Raw genomic sequence first — 18,981 nt, forward strand, 5'->3', positions numbered from 1 at the left:
CACAGGCCAAAAACACCATTCGTTAAAATTTGTATATATGTATATATAAATATAGATTTATATGTGTGTGTGTCCGTGAACACGATAACTTGAGTAATTTTTGTCCGATTTTGACGAAATTTGGTTTGAAGGTGTAATACAAGATAACTTAAAGGGGTTCGCGAACCAACAAGATTGGACCATGGGAACGGGGTTTCATTTGGGTTTTATGGGGTAAAATTTGTTTTTGTTTTTTTTTTTTACCCTCAAAACATAAAGTTTCCCATTTCTCTCTGGACTTTAAAAAAATATTTATCAATTTATTAGTTACGGAGAAAACTCAACCAATTTTAAATGTTATATTCCCATGTTATTCTTATGGAGAATATTGTAAAATTTTGTAGTTTGCTTGTTTCTGGATATATTTGGATAAAACTTGGCAAATTTATTAATTTTATACTAAATAATTATTTTAAAAACACACTTTATTAGTTCCCTTGTAGCAGCAAACCTAGGTACTCGATGAACCTTATGTTATTAAAATGGATTAATTTTAAAATCATTTCAGGCAAATAAAAATTCGCTTAGACATAGGTTTGCTGCGGTGGGGGTATTTTTGTACTTTCAGATAGTAAAGTTAAACCATTAGCAACAGTTTACTAAATTAATTTTGTTTTGAGATTAAATAACAAAATTAAAATCAATGTGTTTTAAGTTACATTCAGTTTCTTCCAACCGAGTTAAGATGCTAAAGATGGAATGCCAATATGTGGTCTGGCCTGGAGGTCATGTTTGAGTCTTGGGTAATAACATTTATTGGATAACTTATGTACTGAGAAATTCAATGGTTTTCGGGCTAAAAGACCTTTTTGAGACCATTTAGCTATGTCTGATGTTTACCTAAGTAACCTAGGTATAACTTTAGCTGTCGTACTTTGTAGTTTTCTAAACATGGTTTATAAAACTTCCAAAGAAAGAGTGCACAGGTAGTCCTATTGAATTAACTTAAACTACTGGACTGGGACGGCGGCGTCGAATAATATATGGCAAAAGTCCTATAACATTATTAACCAATAAATATATAAATAATCTTACAAAAATAATTGATTGTTCATAATGTTTGTCAATCCAGCTACTAGGAGGTCACGAATTGTGGATATTTATAGGCATGCAGTGTGGATGCGATACTCCCCGGAGTGGATTAAAAAGTCCGCACTAGTGAGGACTACGACTATCCGCAGTTACCCCAATAATTAAACCAATTCGCTAATACCGAAGGAAAAATGTGGTTCGGATTCCACCATAAACTTTTGGTCCCTTAGTTGCCATTGGCTGTATGGGCTATTGATTAACAGCCGTGTCTAAGGAATATGTCGGTCTTAGTCACTAACAAGACTATTAGATCGCGCCACTCATCCTACACTCATCTCCATTCATACTTGGCTTAAAATACCTACAGTGTATGGTCGCCATTTCATAAGAAAGTATTAAAGTATACTACAATTAATAAAACAAGGATTAAGGTATTAAATGTAGTTAATATCAGTCTGAAGGACTAATTAGAATGTTAATCTCTTGGTAAATTTATCCATCTATAAAATACAATATTTTAATATCAGCGCTAAAGTTACATGACACATCCAAGACCTGTTGCAATGTTATTTCAATGGAGTTTCATTTTATAGATAGTCGAAACACCTTAGAAAATGAAGTGGAAACAGGTCCTGAATCCATCATGTGACTTTGGGGCAAAATACAGATATGGAATCTTAAAGCTTACATTAATTAAATTGACTCTCACCCTTAGGTTCGGGATATCAACACCAATCAAAAACATTATATATTTAGGGTGTATAGGAACTTTATAACAAATATATATTAAAATCATTTTATGTTATTGGTACTTGTTTTATACTTTTATACTTTTAATTGACATCATGGCATCCTTAAGAAGGTATGCATTTTAAGCCAAGTATGAATGGAGATGAGCGTAGAGTGGCGCGATCTTGTAGTCTTGTTACTGAATAAGGCCGACATTTTCTATTTAAGATAAATAAACTATCCTATATTTAATTGTTTCCTTATGCTAGTTTCGTAAAGAATCTGAATGTTTAACTTTTTCACATTCATTCTTAAACAGCTCACAAATATGATAAAATTTACCAAATGCAACTCCTTTTCGTGTAATGATTAATATCTATGGCATAATTTATCCTCCTCTGAAACTATTACAACAGATAAATGTGAAATGGTAACAATTGCTGTTGTCTAAATATTATTATTGATGTTGTGATTAATAATCAATACTTATTTGTTACAGACTTCAACGAATTTGCTGATCCACCAAAACTTGAGAAGTATTCAGCACGATACATTTAGTTGTCGATTCTTAAACAATATTTGAAGTTCGTTGAATTGTTCTAAACTAATAAAGAATCAATCGATGGCAAAGTTAGGAGTCGGCTTTGTTCATTCGTCTTTGCAATATTATCATAATCTGCTTGATATTATAATCCAAATTTGTACTTCTCAGAAATAATAGTAAATCATTCTGAAATAATAAAACTTTACTTTAATACCAAATCAAATATTGATAGTGTGTAAACTAGATTAGATGTTAGTCTATTTGGATATAAAGAACGACAAATGTTACAGTAGGGTGAGTAATAAAATTCATGATGTTCTTAAATTAATTTTATAAATGCAGTATTAAGATTTTAGCAAATAGGTTTGGTCCATCTTGTGCTCATAGCACTAGACCTCTACTAGATATTATGGCAACCCCCGTATGGAATTCATTGTAGTTCCATTGATTAAGACATAAGTTGTATCTAATGGAAAAACAGATCTTCCTCTGTCTTTGAGACCTCCCTTCACGAAAACCCATACAACTACACTATATCTTGTACGAAGTCAAGAGAGTCATATAGACGATTAAGCGTTACGATAGTGTAATTTATGGTTTAGACTAGACAAGACACATTTTATCAGGTATTATTAAAAGCAGAATACATATTTTAGTAAGAACTGAAAATAATTAGTTTGTCCAAATGTGTAACTTAAGTTTTACAGCTTTAAATTACCTTAGCTGCATAAAAGCTTCAATAAAACTATTTAAAATCAATAATAACACATTTAGAAGTTACGAGATATCTTTGTATAAGCTGAAATAAAGCTTATTATATAAGCCACACTATATCTTGTGCTATAACTATGTATGCGTTGTAAAGCTAGAAGCAATCTTGAGAAATTAGCAAAAAAAACTTTAAAAACTAATTTAAATCAAGAATTGTATAACGTTTTATAAAACATTTCAGTGAGGTGCAACAAAGCGTTGTACAAGCTATGATAAAGCTACGGTAAATCTATGCATTTTACAACTCCTAGTTACTCTACATACAGGGTGATTGATATAAGTGTGCCAGCCGTTTTATTCGAAAACTATAAGAGATATCAAAAAAAGTTAAATGGTAAGTGCCTTGGATTTTTTATTAAAAAAATGATAGTCAAGTCAAAAAAATTATTTTAGCCGCCATTTTTCCAATATGGCCGCCAACTTTGATTTTTCTTGTAGAACACCCTGTATTTTATGATGTATTCTGGTAGAAAAAGTAATTTTAAGACGATTTTATTCTTGTGATTTTTTTCATAAACCTAGCCGTTTTAAAGATAATAATGGTTAAAGTTTTGAAATTTCTGCATGAGAAAGAGTTTCGATAAAGGCCTAAGCAAGCATGCCAGCTGTTTTGCTCGAAAACCATTCAAAATTTCACAACTTAAACCATTATTATAACAGTTAGGTTTATGAAAAAAATCACAAGAATAAAATCGTCTTAAAATTACTTTTTCTACCAGAATACATCATAAAATACAGGGTGTTCCATAAGAAAAATCAAAGTTGGCGGCCATATTGGAAAAATGGTGGCTAAAATAATTTTTTTGACTTGACTATAATTTTTTTAATAAAAAATCCAAGGCACTTACCATTTAACTTTTTTTGATATCTCTTATAGTTTTCGAATAAAACGGCTGGCACACTTATATCAATCACCCTGTATACGTGATAGAGGAAAACTTAGTATTGTAGCTAAATGAAGCTTAATTTATAAACTAAATAAAGCTGAGATCAAATACTTCAGTGTAAAAACTTTACCAAGCTACGACTAAGCCAAGGGTAAGCTACGAAACTACTACATTTACAGAGTTCTATTGCTCTACAACCTAGATGCAGATTTAGGATATAAACTCAAATATCACTTATTTATAAGCTAAGATGAAGACTTATACCCTACTACGTACAATAGTATCTGTGTGACACACACTGTAAAGCAGTCTTCAACCTAAAGGTCGTGAGGAGAGTTGCCTATGCTAAACACGTAGCTAAGACTCATTCACCTCTTATCTAGACGTTGTATGTACAGGACATGTCTGGAGAATATACAATACACCCTCCTCCCTCTACCCTCCAATATGACACTAAGCACCCTAGTCGGTGCTAATGTGGGGGGTGTAAATTTTTGAAAATATTGTATTGTAAAGCATGTTGTAATTAATTTTACCTACGACCGTTTTTTAAAGAAGCCGTTTCAGTACAGTTCTTAGAATTGAAAAGTATCTCATAACAGCATTGTTTACTTCATAACAGCATAGTTTTACTCATAACAACACGGGTAACGGACCAATGAGGTTCAAGGATTGAGAGAGGAGAAGTAAAATTGTAATGATTTGAAATTCTACTAATCAACTGTTCAGGCTAATTTAATTGTTGATTCGTGCTATTACTGTTTGATACAATGTTTCGTTGCATCACTGTCAGTGGCAATGAGAGGTTAAAAACGAAAACATAACCTCTTTTAGAAGTTATGAGTAGTGATTTTTTGTAATAAAAACAATGTCGTAGGTAAAGTAGTGTACGCAACTCGCGTAAATGGTTAACGACACTCGTAGACACTAACTTTACGCAATCGTTGCGTAAACTACTATTTCGCTACACTACTGTGAAATGACCCGTTTTTGTTACATGGTCATCACCTACGAAAATTCATCATTACATTGTTTACTACCAAATAAAGAATGTTTACTATATCTTTTTTTGTTTTGCCGATGTAAAAAACAAACAAAGATCTGTTATTGTTTTGTCAACTGTTTCAATTTGCAATAAAAAGCTGTATAAACTAAAATACTCTAAGAGGATTGAAATGTTCGCCAAAAAAGTATACGACTTGATTAAACTGTAAACTTGTTTACAGAAATATCATCTATCTGTTTAAATTAAATTATTTGCTTAGTCGTAGTGTGTCGAAAAGTAACGACCAAAACACGAGTGAAAGTGGGTCTCAAATCTCGCACTTGAAACATAGCCTCAAATATGTAATGACTTACTTTCTACTGAAATGTACTATTATTGTACTTTTTAATCAACTTTTGTATACACTACTTTGCCACTTACTCAATACACATACTAGATTGTTACTATTGTTTTTAAACTTGTGTTAGGTTCAATTTTTTATTTATAGTATATGCTAACCCACATAAAAAGCTTCATGATGGTAATGATTATACACTTTAATAGAACTATTTGTACCAGTTTGAACATTGTAAAAAATTGTCACTTTTAAAGGAATAGTTGCATTACTTTATAAAACTACTTTGAAAACAGTGAAATACCAATTCAGAGGAAGACCAGATAAACCAGATACATCCAGTTTAATTTGGCAGAAGTTTGTAACAGTTGATTTAGAGCGATTTGATTGGTTGTAAGGGCTGGTTCATCTGTGAACCTGATCAAAGTTATATAAATATAAATAGTTCAGTTGAAAAAGTATTTACTAAGTACTATTAAGTAGTTATTTTATATTTCACAAATTTTGAAGCTCTTATTTATGGAGTTTAATGTACAAAAATACAAATAAACAATTTAAAATGTTTTAATCATATTTAATTATGTAGGCTGAATTGCGAATTTGCAATTTCATAATAATGTGAATGAAAGCAAGATGACCTTTTATGAGTGTAACCAACAAAAAGGATGCAAGATCCATAACAGCTACACAACACAAACAACCTAAATCTATATAACACGCAAATAATTTATCTCTATAGCTAACACGTATAGTGGATATATTAAATAATAGTTGTTATAATGAACGAAATACAGGTATGATCATTGGTTTCTAGGTGTTTAGTCCCTGCAGAGTTGAAAACGCAATATAACAGCTGTACCTGTATTGCATTCTTCAAGCCGTACGGCGCGAATATTCAGTCACTTGAGTTGAAATTGAATTAAACATACTAGAGGTCGTCCAAATGTTGAAAACTCTACCAAAAATATGTAATGTACAGAATTTTCTATTTCCACCCCACCTTGTAAATAAAACATGCGATTGTAATTTCCATCGCAAAATTTTGTTTTTATATTATGTTTATATTTCATTGTTATTTCGTCATTATCATGGCAACCCGTTAGGCCGATGTTATTTTTTTTTTATTTTAAATGATTTTTTGTACTTATTTTTGAGCCTATTTTAGTTTATAAAGGGATTCTGCACATCTACAGGAAAATGTCTTTCCAACAGTATGTGTAGATTTTCCCTGCGATGCACACGAGCTGAGAAAAAAGTGTTTAAAGAAACATGCTTGCCTATAAATATATAGATTTATATTACCTGGGTATGCTAGTTTGTCCATACTATCATTGACTATTGGATACTGAAGTTAAGACTATTGTATTGATAGTCAAAGATACTATACACTCTAACATATATTATACAAACCTTTCCGCTTGTAATGTTTTGTATACATTTCTTGAAACAATTTCACAATTTCAATTTCACGGTTGTTGATGAATTTCAAGGTCTTTTATTAAAAAACATTTTTATAAGGGTACCTGAAATTTTTTTTCATTTCGAAATGAAAAATCCATATTTTTGAAGGTATCCTAACTATGTAAATCACAGAATTCATACACACATCTGAAGACGAGTATAAAAACATTTATGAGAAAATAAACTGCCAAAATCGTACAATTATTTTTTTACCCACTTAAAAAAAATATAATATCAACACAGTGTTTATTAATCGCCAATACATTTTAAATCAATCCCAATGATAATCTTGACCTGCTCACACCTTCAAACAAGCAAGACGCAACATAGAGTATATTTTTAGGCAGGTCTTGGTATCGATCAAGATGTTATCTACAATTGGCGTGTGAAGCGGTCAGTGCCACAATCTTGCGTCCAGTGAGGGGCCAGAGTAGTGATGGACCTACTCACACACAAGTGTGTAGTTCTACTTGTGTTGGTGTGTGTAAGACTCGGTGTGTGTCTGTGTCCTCTGGCTATTTGTCGTAGTAACGCCAAACCATGGGTAAGTGTTACATAATGGAACTTTTTCTTGATAAAATATAATATGTTTTCAAATGTCAAGGAATTTGTTAACCCTTTTTTTTTGTATCTACGCCAGTGGCATATTTGTAATGAAGGAAGTCAAACACTTTTAAGGGAAAGCGGTCCAAACCCATTAAAGTTTTGTGGATGTGTCGGGGATTGAACCTGTCCCTCCCGCACCGAAGTCCGAGACGCTAACCACTAGGCTAGCAACACACCCTTTAACTCTTAAATAAATGTGCAGTTTTTATCTTCAGCCAACCATTAAATATAGGGCTGTAGATTAATTTCCCTTTCTTAACAAGAACGCAATTTAATAGATCGTGCCAATTGGATTGGTTTGTGGGAAGAGTGAGGGAAGGTCCCCAACACTGATACCTACCAATAGACACGCTAATGGTGTTTAATTAATCCAATTGCAATTAATTTTGTTAGATGACCGTACAAAATAAATAAATGGTATCAGCAATCTGACACATACTTTCTCCCATTGACTGTCAACAACCCTTATCATGGTTAAGCGGTGGGAGTACCTTTATTCATGGGGGAAACCACAAGAGTTGCGATTACTTTTGAACTGTTATTTTTACAGCAATGGAGCAATGGGGGTTGTACCATTTTGTTCAGAATCATAACATACAACATTTTAATTTCAATCGGTCCTGTTTTAATTTTAATTTAAGAATTTCCTGTTATTTTATGGGGTCTTTAAGGGGAAATCACATAAGTTACAATAACTTTACCATCATTTTTACAGCAATGTGGGTTGTACCGTCTTGTTTATAGTAAAAAAGATATAAGATACAGCATTTTAATCTAAATCGTTCTGGCCGTTTTTGTAAAAATTCAATTTTTCCGTTATTTTATCACCATAAAAATCAAAATTTCAAAAAGTTTAAAATGTTTGGCATGGATGCTAATCCATGCCTTGGATTAGTACCCACGTAACAAATTTCATCAAAATCTGACCCTAGGTGAGGTCTGTACACATTCACACATACAGACAAACACATACACAGACAGACAGATATCACTTCCGCACCTTTTTTTTAGGTTCAGGGGGACCCAAAACTGATATATTCACCAAAAACTCGAGAATGTTTACGTTACTGTATGCTATGGATAAAGTTAAAAGTGGCGGTGGTAGTGCCAAGGTTCTTGTGTTCGTGCGCTTCCCACTAGCCAATCTAACTGACACTATAAGCACTAAGTAAATTACGCTTTGTTCCCTGATTTGCACTTAATTATCACGTCAAATATACTATGAAAAATATTAAATTCAAGGAAACGAGATACCGAGACTATTAAATATTTGGTTGTGTTCGATGTTTTACTTCAAAAACTACTGTACAACTCCTACAGTAAAAATATCAACATTGACAAATTAGGCACCTGTTATGTAAATTGAAAGAACCTCCTTAGTTCTTATTAATTTGCAGATTGTATTGTCAACATGGACAATAATAACAACGTTGATGTTTCAGGCGGACTTCGCGTTGGCCCTAGGTTTTTCGCTCGCGAGTGGAGTCCTGCTCGCTACAGTCTTCCTACATATGATGACCGAGGTAAAAAGGGAATAGCTATACTTGTTATCCAATATTTTCCTATATCCTGGATACTCAATTAGTTCAAAACCTTCTCCCTTAGATATAGTAATTGTGTATCCTTGCCCGTCAGGTTTAGAAGCTTACCATAAAAAATACAGGTCATTGTCTTAATTGTTAATGTAGCATGACATGTACAATGAATAAATAAACAGCATATGCAGCAAAGCTGAGTCTAGTCTTATTAGGTAGTAGAAGTAGGCATTGAGTAATGTGCGTCGTGGGATTGAATTCTCCTCATCTTATTAAATCAACTACTGTCACCACTCATTATACAATCACTTAATTTACCTTTTGTATTAATCTTTTTTTGTTTAAATAATATCACATGTTCAGCTGTTCTTTGTTTGTGGTTCTTTGTTCTGTTATACTTTGTAAACAAATTTCAATTACATTCTGTTGTTCCTTGAAACAAGACTTAACCTTTTTCTTTTTAATCTTATCTTACTAATATTATAAATGTGAAAGTTTGTGTGTTTGTTTGTGTGTTTGAAGTTCAATCACGCATAAACCACTGGACGGATTGGGCTGAAATTTGGCATGATGATAGCTTACATTCCCGATTAACATATAGGCATATTCTTATCTCAAAAGTCCTTTCGGGCTCCGCCCCAGTGGCTCTGTAATTCCCCATGTTAACCTTATGAGTATTCATATTTAAAGGGAATTAAAGAATTTAGTCAGCTGTTTCAACTAAAAAGTTGGTTGACAATTATGATAATGTACCAATTTCTATTAAGGTACAACATGTATTATGTAAACCACATATCAAGAGGATCAGAAAAATAGATAATGGGTTTTTTCATGTTATGCCATAGGAAACGCAGTAATAGTAAATATTAATTAACATACACGATTTGTTTTTAAAACTTACTGTACAATGATGTTTTTTTTTTATGTTTGAGGTCAAAATAAGTGTAAATGCTTAAAAACTAATAGATTATCACTATTCATAGTAAATATTTAAAACATCTTAAACCCCTAAACCCTTAAAACTGATCTCAGATTTTAACAAAACCATGGTTTGAACCTGTGGCTTGCAAAAAAAAAAGTTTCACATAGCACAGATCGAAAATGAGTAGATACTATAATTACGCAAATTTAACACCAATTCAAAATTTTACATAAGATATTTTGCACTTGTCTTTTATCAACTTTTCGTATTTAGTCCAGTGACCTCATCTAATCATAACAACAGCTCGCATGTAGACAATCAGGCCTGTGTTTAATTACTGTTCTGTGTGGTTAAATAACGCATCATTGAGTCGTCCTTCAACAAGCTAGATATTCTCGAAAACCTTGTAATGATATGTTAAAACTTAAAAGATATATACCGTTGAATTTTTGGAGTGTTATTTTTTAAGGTAATATAGTTCAAATAGCCTCTCATATTTTCTACCTCTATCTTTTTCTCTGTCTCGTTACTTCTTTCAGAAATTGCTTTCGATTATCCACAATTTCTACTTTTTGTCATCGGATCTTAAAAAACGCTTACTAATTCAACTTGAAATATGTTAGGGATTTTATTTTAAACACCTCCCTTCTTTATTATAAACACATGCCTCTCAAATTTCCTCAATAGCTCTACATTGACTATTGGAAGAGAGTCACAGAATGCTCTGGTGCCTGGAATCCTATTTTCTACCTTATGTTTTGTTGCAGACATAGTTGATAGGTATTAACAGTTGCTATAGCTCACAGTCAGTCGTTCCAACAATTGTTCTTGGAAAAAAAGTTCGTGAATTCGTCAGAAATCATTAATTTACATCAGCACAATCTGACTACAAGGGATTTTGATTTAACACCTGGCGACAACTTTAACATGGGGATGGAAAGTCTTGTTGTATCAATAGTCAAAGGTACTAGTTTACACCAATATATTTGTCCAAATGGCCTCATGATTTCTCTCTGGGTTCTCAGGTTCGTATGATGATGGGCCACTTCCTACCAGATCATAGTCTTCCGATCACAGAACTCCTCGTCACCGCGGGCTTCCTCCTCACCTTCCTACTGGACGAGATCATCATCAACCTCAGGTCTTCTTCTAAGGTAAAAATATTCCACCCAATAACGAGAACGTTAAAATTGTGTAGACTTTTCACCAGGGATCTAGGCCTATTTCAATTTTACCTGGAGATGGTTGCCTTTAAATTAAAGGTTTTAGTCGATAAAGTAGTGTCAGACTGTAAGAGCAAACACAGAATAATACAAATTTCTGTGTATGGCTGGTCTGTGATCCACTTGTTCGTAAGACCTGTCAGAACTTTTGGCATATTTTGCAAAAAAATAAAGACTTTTTTGTGTCTAAATGTTTTTTTTTCACTGTACCACAGTATTAATTATACCAATGTATTATAATTATAATTATAATTATACCAATGTAATTAATTATGCAATTTTCTCAACTTTGAATCTCATGTAGAGTTGGTAAAGTATATCAATATATACTTTACCAACTCTACATGAGATTCAAAGTTGAGAAAATTGCACCGTAACTAAGCTTGTACACAGAGATCAGTTTTGATCTTATCTGCTATTGTTATAACCTTGTAAGAACTTATCATCCTCTCTTCAGGTATCTCCCTCCAATGACGCAGACACAGATGCTGATGAAGACGGTGACGTCAGCCGCCCCAGCACCGCATCATCAGCTGAGACATTCCACACCGTGCCACGAGGAGTGCTAATGTCGTTACACGGCCTAGGCCAAGGGATGGCCGTCGGCCTAGCAGACACTGTGGCCTCCACGTGGCTGATGGCCGCGGCCGTTGGGGTGGCCGGGTCAGTAGACTCAGCCGCCGCCTCGGTTAAACTACTTCACTGCCAGCAGTCTTCTAAAGTCGTCGTAGCCTTCGGTGTTCTAGTTACCTTCATCATGGCAACAGGTAGCAAAGTATGATACAATAAGGTTATAAAAGTACAAAATACGTCTTGCCATAACCATGTCTACATAGGGTTGTAGACACTGTGGTGCCCTCGATGTAAAAGGTGTTTACCAACGACAGTTTTTTTTTTAAGTAGCCGTTTGAGTTCAGTTCGTATATTAAGGATTGAAAAATTTCTCACTTTGATAAGAGCACAGATTTACTCATAACAACACGGGTAACGGACCGATGAGGTTCAAGTATTAAGAGAGAAAAAGTAAAATTGTACTGATTCGAACTTTAACTAATCAGCTGTTCAGGCCAATTTAATTGTTGAGTGGTGCAATTAGTGTTTGGTTCAATGTTTCGTTGCATCACTGTCAGTGGCAATGAGAGGTTATAAACGAAAACATAACCTCTCTTAGAAGTTGTGAGTAGTGAGGTTTAGCCGCAGGTAACCTTCTCTACCAGAATGTGTATGAGCTGATGACCAGGCTGTATCATTGCAGGTATAGTGTTGGGTACATTGTTGTGGTACCTGGAGGCAGAAGGCGCTGTCCTCGTAGTTCTCAGAGGTCTAGCCGCAGGTAACCTTCTCTACCAGACTGTGTATGAGCTGATGACCAGGTTGTATCATTGCAGGTATAGTGCTGGGTACATTGTTGTGGTATCTGGAAGCTGAAGGCGCTGTCCTCGTAGTTCTCAGAGGTCTAGCCGCAGGTAACCTTCTCTACCAGACTGTGTATGAGCTGATGACCAGGTTGTATCATTGCAGGTATAGTGCTGGGTACATTGTTGTGGTACCTGGAAGCTGAAGGCGCTGTCCTTGTAGTTCTCAGAGGTTTAGCCGCAGGTAACCTTCTCTACCAGACTGTGTATGAGCTGCTGACCAGGTTGTATCATTGCAGGTATAGTACTGGGTACATTGTTGTGGTACCTGGAAGCTGAAGGCGCTGTCCTGGTAGTTCTCAGAGGTTTAGCCGCAGGTAACCTTCTCTACCAGACTGTGTATGAGCTGCTGACCAGGTTGTATCATTGCAGGTATAGTGCTGGGTACATTGTTGTGGTACCTGGAGGCAGAAGGCGCTGTCCTCGTAGTTCTCAGAGGTTTAGCCGCAGGTAACCTTCTCTACCAGACTGTGTATGAGCTGCTGACCAGGTTGTATCATTGCAGGTATAGTGCTGGGTACATTGTTGTGGTACCTGGAGGCAGAAGGCGCTGTCCTGGTAGTTCTCAGAGGTTTAGCCGCAGGTAACCTTCTCTACCAGACTGTGTATGAGCTGATGACCAGGTTGTATCATTGCAGGTATAGTGCTGGGTACATTGTTGTGGTACCTGGAAGCTGAAGGCGCTGTCCTCGTAGTTCTCAGAGGTTTAGCCGCAGGTAACCTTCTCTACCAGACTGTGTATGAGCTGATGACCAGGTTGTATCATTACAGGTATAGTGCTGGGTACATTGTTGTGGTACCTGGAAGCAGAAGGCGCTGTCCTCGTAGTTCTCAGAGGTTTAGCCGCAGGTAACCTTCTCTACCAGACTGTGTATGAGCTGATGACCAGGTTGTATCATTGCAGGTATAGTGCTGGGTACATTGTTGTGGTACCTGGAGGCAGAAGGCGCTGTCCTCGTAGTTCTCAGAGGTTTAGCCGCAGGTAACCTTCTCTACCAGACTGTGTATGAGCTGATGACCAGGTTGTATCATTGCAGGTATAGTGCTGGGTACATTGTTGTGGTACCTGGAGGCAGAAGGCGCTGTCCTCGTAGTTCTCAGAGGTTTAGCCGCAGGTAACCTTCTCTACCAGACTGTGTATGAGCTGCTGACCAGGTTGTATCATTGCAGGTATAGTGCTGGGTACATTGTTGTGGTACCTGGAAGCTGAATGCGCTGTCCTCGTAGTTCTCAGAGGTTTAGCCGCAGGTAACCTTCTCTACCAGACTGTGTATGAGCTGATGACCAGGTTGTATCATTACAGGTATAGTGCTGGGTACATTGTTGTGGTACCTGGAAGCAGAAGGCGCTGTCCTCGTAGTTCTCAGAGGTTTAGCCGCAGGTAACCTTCTCTACCAGACTGTGTATGAGCTGATGACCAGGTTGTATCATTGCAGGTATAGTGCTGGGTACATTGTTGTGGTACCTGGAGGCAGAAGGCGCTGTCCTCGTAGTTCTCAGAGGTTTAGCCGCAGGTAACCTTCTCTACCAGACTGTGTATGAGCTGATGACCAGGTTGTATCATTGCAGGTATAGTGCTGGGTACATTTTTGTGGTACCTGGAGGCAGAAGGCGCTGTCCTCGTAGTTCTCAGAGGTTTAGCCGCAGGTAACCTTCTCTACCAGACTGTGTATGAGCTGCTGACCAGGTTGTATCATTGCAGGTATAGTGCTGGGTACATTGTTGTGGTACCTGGAAGCTGAAGGCGCTGTCCTCGTAGTTCTCAGAGGTTTAGCCGCAGGTAACCTTCTCTACCAGACTGTGTATGAGCTGCTGACCAGGTTGTATCATTGCAGGTATAGTGCTGGGTACATTGTTGTGGTACCTGGAAGCTGAAGGCGCTGTCCTCGTAGTTCTCAGAGGTTTAGCCGCAGGTAACCTTCTCTACCAGACTGTGTATGAGCTGCTGACCAGGTTGTATCATTACAGGTATAGTGCTGGGTACATTGTTGTGGTACCTGGAAGCAGAAGGCGCTGTCCTCGTAGTTCTCAGAGGTTTAGCCGCAGGTAACCTTCTCTACCAGACTGTGTATGAGCTGCTGACCAGGTTGTATCATTACAGGTATAGTGCTGGGTACATTGTTGTGGTACCTGGAAGCTGAAGGCGCTGTCCTTGTAGTTCTCAGAGGTTTAGCCGCAGGTAACCTTCTCTACCAGACTGTGTATGAGCTGCTAACCAGGGAAGTGCGAGAGAGAGCGATGGGACTCTTGTCGCTCTTCGTCTGTCTCATGGGCTTCTTGATAATACTTCTGCTTCAACTTATGGGTTGGTATACAAGTTCTATGAGTGCATGTAACGATGTTCTATATTTTAGCACTTGAGCTGCGAAATATTTGAAAGAGTTTACTGGTTCCGGGTACATGTTTTTTAGGTGATACAAAATTGTAAAAGTGTGCAACGCGAGTAGTCTTAAAAAAATTAATGTTAGTCATGCTAATTGATATAGTACATTTCACTTTTGATATAAGAAAGCCCTAAAATTAGTTCATAACTTACTCAAATTCAATACTACAGAAAGTGTATTCCTTTAATCAAAGGCCACTATATTGCGTGTTACAAGCCAGTGACCTTATCTGGGTCCTAGTCAAGGTCGACTTCAAGAGTTTCGTTCATTACGATTCCTGTAGTCCAGGTTTGAAATGTTATTACACGCATTCGTCTTTATACTTATATCCAATGAAACATTTCAAGAGGTTTTACTTTTTCGCCATGGAAAGCGAATAACAAAATACTTTGCTTGACATGGTAGCTTTGATATTCCGGGAGAATTTGTCTATAGGATTTTTAGATCTGTAATAAATCAGAAATATTAGCGGTGCCGTGTATGTTTTAGGGGTTATACACCCCTAAAACAATTTTACACTTATAAATTTATGTTTGGTAATGTATTATTGACAAACCTATGGACAGGAAAACAGATATAAATACCTCTTCTTAATAACTTTTTTTCAGATTAGTATAGATAAAACATTGACACCTTAGTTAAACATTGACGTATATGGCCATGTCCTGAAATTTTTAGTCAAACTACTTTTAACGGGCTATGATTTCGTTTTGTTTGAATTGTAAATCTATAATGCCAGAGTTGTGTTCATTTATCTTTTAAACAATTGCATGGCAATTTGAGTTATTATTTCAATAAAACTTATTCATAAGATTGTTTATTTTTTATTTTTAGATATAAAATCTCTAGAGGGCCACTACTCAAGTATGAAGAACAGGCCTACCTTGGAACCTTCCACTCAAGAGCCAGTGGAAGAACCTGACTACGAGGGCGAATACCCTGATGATAATAACAACTAACTAACTATATTCTTACAAACTATTGTGCATTAGTGTTTTATAAAAGCTTAAAAGGAAGTTTTGTTTTCTTTTCCAATTACCTTCAACGGTTTGAGAATTATTGCTTTAAAATATACACACTATGTTCTTTTGCGCAAGAATCCCACACTTGAAAAGTTTCTTAAAGCTAAAGGAAAACTGAATTGTTGTAATAATGTCAGATCATAAAAAAGGTATTCGCGTAACATAGCCTAATCGTGGCCTAATCCTACCAAAGGTGTTTTTACGATTTCGACAATCCTCTGACATTTGAAAATGAAGAAATTATGCTCCAAAAATTACCATGTAATATTAAAGAAGTTACAAAACCTATACTAGCCAACCCGTTCGAAGCATTCGCGCTAACTCCTTCTCAAATCCCACTTATTGAAGTACAAAACATACAGTAAATACTGCGTAGTAAGTGCATCGTTGATTTCAGAAATAAATGTTGGTTTACTTTTTAGATAAATATCATTTTCAAATCATAATGTTAAGCTATTTACATTTTTACATGTTTGCAGGACCTATTAGAACACTATGTTGGAAGTGATAATATGGCCTTGTTTTTATGGCATTGTTTTTATACAGACATAGTTTTCACTTTGAAACAACACACCCTTGACAAAGCAGCAAAACTGAATGTGTAAAAAACAGGGTCTGGACTTAGACTAGCACGTGCAATCCTTCCTTCGTCAGCCTCTGTCCATAAATGTTATTTAAATCACAAGGGAAAGTCATAAGGGTGGGGTAACTTTTAAGGGAAATTCCTTCTTAGTCAGTTTGAAAGGATTACGGACTTTTGCGTGGTATGACAGTTTGACCGGAGTCAGCCAACTTTGCTTTGATAGTGTAGGTGTCCAAGTGAGCTACAACCAATCTTGTATAATGCTTAGGTTTCTCATCAACATGATAATAGAGTTCTTTTTAGCGTGGGTTTGTGTGGTAACAAACCTAAAGGGCTTAAATGAGTTTTAAAAACTCCAATGGATACAACCAAGGCCCCACTAGGGAAACCCCACAAAAAATGTTTTCTAGTGGGGCCTTGATACAACAGAGCGTTCTTCGTACCTTATTAAAGAAACTATCAAAACTTATATAAACCGTTTCCTGTCAGTAACAAATTCGACACATCATAACCATTAATGGAAACCTGTAGTAAAGAGAAGATAAGAGGTGGTGTTTGGAGATGGCATTCTTAAATATATATAGAATGGTCGGTACGTACGTCAAAATTAAGGCTATGTCATTAATAAGGAAATACGGTATAAAAGCTAAAGAGTCCATGCGGTACTTACTTTTGAGTTGTTCTTGTTTAGTCTTATTAGTGAATAATCTGTTTTCATCTCCTGGGTTATTTACCGTAGAAAACACATCCTAAGTTTGTTTGTTTGAGTCTTATTGACACTCTGATTTGATAAATAAATATTCTTTGTTTTGATTAATTCAATTCATATGTTTCAGCTGATCGAATAACGTAAATAAACATTTCAAGTTTAAATTAGCCTACTTGCAGAATGATAAAATAGATCGTTTTTACGAAACACTACTATGAGTGATTTGTATACTACCCTAATGTAGTGGGTAAACGTAGCTTTAAAATTACACCTCATTCATGAAAATTGGTGAGGAAAAGGAAGTTATGGTGTACCGAAAAAAATTACTTTAGAAATTATAATATTAATATATTATAGCTGCATAGTTCAAAATGTCACCAAAACATCAACTGGAACCCACTATCATAGATAAAACATACGTTGGTTAGTCTACGCCACTATCATCCTACACTCATCTCCATTCATACTTGACTTAAAATACCTACTTTGTATGGTAGCCATTTCATCGAATAGTATAGTATAGTATAGTACCTACATTCTTATGGTCGCCATTTCAAAGTGAAGTATTAAAGTAAAGTATTGAGTTGGGAACTAGAAAAGTCGACCCTTTGAGAGTGACAAACATTATTTTAACTTGTAAAAATCGTGTGATAAAAGTTGTGAGGGCCACAGAAAAGCAACGCGCGCTGCATACTAAGTTTGGGCTATCTTGCATCGCGAGTTGCTATGTTTACATAACTTTTATGTTACCAAGTTTATTCAACTTGGTCTCCACTATGTTTTCTAGCTGGAGTGCAAAGTTTGAATATAAATTCCCGGTTTTTTTATGTTCCAACAAATGTTCTTAGTAGTGTAATTGTCATAAAGAGGAGTAAAAATAGGATAAAGAGGAGTATTGAAAGATACCGTATGGTTACAAAATATACTTGGAGGAAGAAAATATTATTCTTGCTAGAGAGCAAAGTTCGTCAAAAATAAATTCCTGATGTGTTATGTTCAAATTCCCAATTAAATCGTTGTTTCGTACTGTAAAATGCTATTTGATAAAGAGAACAATTTACATGTATCGTACGGTATGGTTACACATAATTAAGCGAATAATAGTTATTTGTCTAACTAGTAGACGAAGTGGCACTTTGCTGCACACGAGAGAAATGTTTACGCACAATCCGTAGTTTTATTGTTCCCACTCAAATTTTGAGAACAAGTTTTCAAATGTCCCATTTAACTTTCTCAGCACTGTAAATATGTAAAATTAATTGATAAAGACAAAAGATTGACAGATCTCATACTGTTACAAAATATATTGGAAGAAAATGCAAGTAGTAAAAGTTATATTGGAGTGAAAATCACCACGAATAACGAAGAGTTTATTACTAGCAATCAAAAAACGTAATAATGCGGGCTATAAACTGACAATTGGCTTATACAATGATGGTTTATTGGCAGTGAGGAAAATTGGATTCAATACTTAATATTTCAAAACCGTATAGCTAAAATTCGCTGCCACGAAGTATACGTCCCATTTCCATGATATCAATAATTATCAATTATTATAGGATGGGGACGCCACTATGTGCGTATTTTAACCCAAATATGAGTGAAGGATGAGTGGCGCGATCTTGTAGTCTTGTTAGTGACTAAGGCCGACATGTCCTTGGACACAGCTGTCAATTAATAGCCCATGCAGCTAATGGCAACTAAGGGACCTACAGTTTATAGTGAAATCCAAACCACATTTTTTCCTTGTAATTTACGAATTGGTCTAATTATCAGGAT

This window comes from Macrosteles quadrilineatus, unplaced genomic scaffold (genome assembly GCF_028750875.1).
Source record: "Macrosteles quadrilineatus isolate MER2022 unplaced genomic scaffold, UCM_ALF_1.0 Scaffold_6__1_contigs__length_79288215, whole genome shotgun sequence".
Classification (NCBI taxonomy): Eukaryota; Metazoa; Arthropoda; class Insecta; order Hemiptera; family Cicadellidae; genus Macrosteles; species Macrosteles quadrilineatus.